Genomic DNA, 4,782 nt, shown 5'->3' with positions numbered 1-4,782 from the left:
CGTTAATGGATTGCAAGTGCGAGGTCGACCCCATTGGGAATTGTGATTTTAAAGAACAAAATATATCTAAACTAATTAAATCTTATCCTAGTTCTAATAAAGGTTTGAATTTTGGTTTTTAAAACTAAAAGAAAGCATAAGCTAAATAAGATAAAAATAAACAAAAGATGAAGGTACTAAGGTTGTGGAATCCACACTCACCAAATCATTGCAACATGTTCCATGTTCATCAATATTATCCAAAGTTGTCACAATAAAATCTTAAATATGTTTTACTTTCGCTTCAAAGAGTTAATCAAAATCATCCCATGTATCCATTCTTTTTCACAAATCACAAAAGAAATTCAATTTAAATCAAATCATCAAGTGTATCCGTAAATCACAGCAAGATATCCAATTTAAATCAAAACATCATTTGTATCCATAGAACAAATCACAAGGGATATCCAATTTTTTTATAAATTAAAAACCAAGCAATCAATTATGTGAAATTATTTCAAATCATCAAATGTATCTTTAAATTACAAAAGATATCCAGGAATCACTCCACAAATTGATTAGAAGTAAAATAATTGAAATAAAAACTCAATAAAATTGGATAACATTGACTTACATGAACACAATGTTGCTCTTCATTGATGAGACTTCATCCTCAACCTTAGTTGAGAATTTAGCTCCACATGATTATTGAAAATAAAACCTAAACCTAAGGAAAAACTAAACTAAAGAGAAAAGTTGTGGATTTAAATTGTCTCCAAACTTGTCTCTTTTTCTTGAAGGTTTAGAGGTTTCTTTATAAGGCTTAGGAAAGTCCTAGAAACCCTAGTAAACCTAGGTAATTCGGAGGTTAGACCCCTAGCCCAATTAAGATTATGAAAACCTAATTCTAGGTGGAAAAAGACTATTTCCGCATCTGGGCCGTACTCTGACTTCGCGAGTGCGCTCGATCGCACTCATGCCTGCGATGGATCTCTTGTGGCCCAGTGCTCACACGCTGATGCTTGTCCATGGGTGTGGATGCGCTCGAGTGCAACTCAGCTGGGCTTGAGCACATAGGGCTGTGCGCTAGATCCTAAGCCTCCAGATTGCTCTTTTTCCAACTTTCTTCAAAACTTTGAAATTTTTCTCTTTAAAGCTGCGGTTTTCCCTCAGGAACCTAAAAAACACTAAAAACAAAGAACTAACACAAAACATTAGATTATAACACAGCCAAAGGATTAACAAATGTAAATTAAGGGGCTCAAATTTGCAATATTTAGCACTTATCAATATGACTTAAGCACCAATATTTAAAGACACTTTCTTAAAAAGAAAAAAGAAATGAACAAAAGTTCTGTGTCAAATATTTTCCTAACATGTCCCTATAGAAAGAGTTAGTGATAAAACCATTGTAGAAGCAGAAGGTCACTAAAGAACTATTTTTAAGTTTGTGTTATGTCTCAGGGGAGTATTTAGGATGAGGGTGAGTAGGCCCTAACGCGATAAGGTTTGACTTTTGACTTGGCATTCATGTCAACCCTCCTCATAAGCTTTTACGTTATATCCTATCCCCTCACCAATATAAGTTCTTTAACTTGCTTGTTGATTAGCTTCCACACAAAAAACTTAAGCATGGTTTGAATTGAACATATCGCTTTGTTTTGTTAAGGAAAATTTTGATCCATTCATCTTTTGATTCTCATGCCTACTTTGCACACTTCGAGCATTTAATATATTGGAAATTCATTGTTTAATACATGAGCTATTGGTGCATTTTTCTTGTGTGCTATCTTGACATTTGATCATTCATTGAAGGGGAGAAACTCATTTTTCGCAAATTTTTTCTCTAGGGCTGCTAGTTCAAACTAGTCAAGAGTTCTTTATAACCCTATTTTTATCCCTACTCAGTTCAAACTAATCACTTACTAGTTCGAACAAGGTACATGCTAGGACATTTTTGGCATTGCATATCATGGACTTACATTTCACTCATTTTACATTCAGTGCATTGCTCATGATCTTGGTTGGGATTAGAGGATAGTGTTTTACTTTCCTGTTAATGACGCCTACTGAGAATTCAAGATGTTGTACAGTTTAGTTCTTAGATAGGTCCATTGATTTTGTGCATCACCCATTGATGTTCATCTTTGCAATGTACATAAGTGATTCATTTGGCTAGGTGTTTAGTTATTTGAATTGCTTGTTACAAGATATTTTGCTGAATCTTTCATTGGGAATAAGAATTAGATGAATTTGAAACCCTTTGTCGTTTCGTTGGAGAGGGTTTTGCTTTTGATCTTTGATTAGCATGGATGCGCTAATGTGTTTATTGGATATTTATTCAATTATTCATCAATGTTAATCAGAGTTTTATTACTTCAATTCTATATGCGTTTAATGGTTTGTTTGTGTGTTAGAGAACAATTTAGACTGATAATTTCATCTAAGACTAGTTTGTGGTTTAACATGTTTTTTTCTTTTTTCTTTTTTCTTTTTTAACTTGAGCATTTTGTTGTAGTTGGGTTTTGTCACCGAATTGCCAAAGAGAGATTTTGTTAGGTTTTTAGGGTTGACTAATTTAGTGTCCAAAACACTTCGGTGTAGTATGGTGTAAATTAGACAAGTCTTCTTAAGATTCTTCATAAAGTTCATATTTGTATTCTCAGTTTGAACTATCAGTGTAGGGGCACTTTCAAGACTTCAAGGGACTTCCAATCTAAATGTTGTCCTAAGTCAATTTGAATTAAATCTTGACAGAGACTTCTTTTCTAAGTTCCATTTTAAGTCAGTTTGAACTGAAGGTTGTTTATGCTATCCAACATTGACCAAGTAGGAGTAACACGACCATAACTTTTTGATTTCGAAATCCAATGAAGACAAACATAGTGGGTTTGGAAAGCTAATTCCAAATGATACAATTTTGCATTACATGAGAAGTTTCCAATTACAATGTTTACGGGTCAAAATGGATTGTAAAGAGAAGACTGAAAAGTTGGACATAACCAGTTCGAACGGAATCTGAAAATTTGCAATACTTCAGAAATCAACTTTCAGATTTGAGGGCTACTTTCCAAAGTCTATTTAAGGGCTTTTATAACACGATTTTTTAAGGGACTGGAGGCAATCTTTTCAAAGAACAAAGAGTATTGTTCTTTAGGTGCTAAGTGAGAAAGTTTAAGTTTTGTGCTTTCAATTGCTCATCTGACTCTTTATTTTAGCTTCTTTAAAGATCAGCATCCAGACTTCCATTTTGTACAAAAAAAAAAAACACTAAGTCCACCGTTTGTCTGCATCTAGTTTGCTCTGTCAAGCCCCGTGTAACCATCTAGCATGGGCTACATAAATCCATCACCATTTTTTAACATGCAAGAATTGTTACGATCCTAGTATCTTATATGATTTAAGTCTAATCTTAACTATGTATATATAAGCTCTTGGGCATCCTTTCCTTGCAAGCCGGTTTTCAAGGATGAGTTCTACCCAAGATTTATAACATTTGATATCAGAGCTAGCCACCATGTCAAGGACTTCGAGTCATGAAAAGGGCGACCTATGGGCTAGATTAAAATAATGATAAGTGAGTGGAGCTACCAAAAGAGAAAGGGCTACCATCGGGTCAGTGTCAACACAGTAGGCCGCAGTGGACGTCGGCCATGGAGTGTTGTGGTATGTTAAGATCCTAGTGTCCCACATGGCTTACGTCTAATCTTAACTATATGTATATAAGCTCTTGAGCACCCTTCCTTTGCAAGAAAATTTTCAAGGGTGAGTTCTAACCAAAGTTTGTAACATTCAAGTTATTACGGGCCTCCGTAATGAGGGATGAACAATCAAAAAGAGTGATAGGCTTTGATAAGGTTAAGTAGGATAATTCGATGAATCCTAGGCTAAATATTAAACTTCTCATATATTTTATTGATCACTCTTAGGTTATATAGACTATTACATGGCAAAAATAGAAATACATGTAAATAGAAAATATAATTCTAATGGGACACAAATCTCATATTTTCTACTAGAGATATTGCTTTATGAACAAGTCTCCTTATTTTCCTAATAAAGCTAATAAATATATTATTCTTCTAAGAGACAATAGTCACTTCCCTTATCTAAAAGAGTTAAAGCAAAACCCTAATTCCAGTGGACTAAACCATCTTACCACCGGGTCATAGACCCGTAACAAGCATTCTAGTTACCGGCCTTGATGTCTTAATAATAAGGATAACTTCAAAATATCCCCCATAAATTTTTAGTAGTTTTGAAATGGAAAAAACCTCAATCAAACATTCAATTTTTTGCAATGTTTCCTTTCGTTAAGATTTTCTATTAAGTATTTTCAAAATTTTCAAAATACTTTTTTTAAAATAAAAAATAAAATTAAAAATTATTTGGGGATGGTCAAGATTTAAGGGGATTTGCAAAAATACCTACACTTCAATCTTTGCTATTTTTCATTTTATTTTATATAAAAAGAGCTTTTTGAAAATTTTGAAAATATTTAGCGAGAAATCCTAATATAAGGAGACATTGCAAAAAATTGAAAGTTTTTTTAACTTCGTGAAGTAATTTCAAAACACAAAAAAGTTCAAGGGAAGTTTTGTGAGGTTTTTCCTAATATTTCTGTGCAAACTCTGGCTAACCAGCAGCTTCTAGTTTATTTATTTATTTTCCCCCATTATTATGATAATTTGGTGGAAATAACCTTCTGAGTTTTTAATCAAAGCGGGAGAGGGGGAATTGAGTTTTCCATATTCATGGTGCCTTAAACCAGAAATTATTTTTCAAGGGTGTCAAGAAGAAAAG

This window comes from Corylus avellana, chromosome 11, assembly GCF_965113065.1.
Source record: "Corylus avellana chromosome 11, dhCorAvel1.hap1.2, whole genome shotgun sequence".
Lineage (NCBI taxonomy): Eukaryota > Viridiplantae > Streptophyta > Magnoliopsida > Fagales > Betulaceae > Corylus > Corylus avellana.
This window is presented reverse-complemented; position numbering follows the sequence as displayed.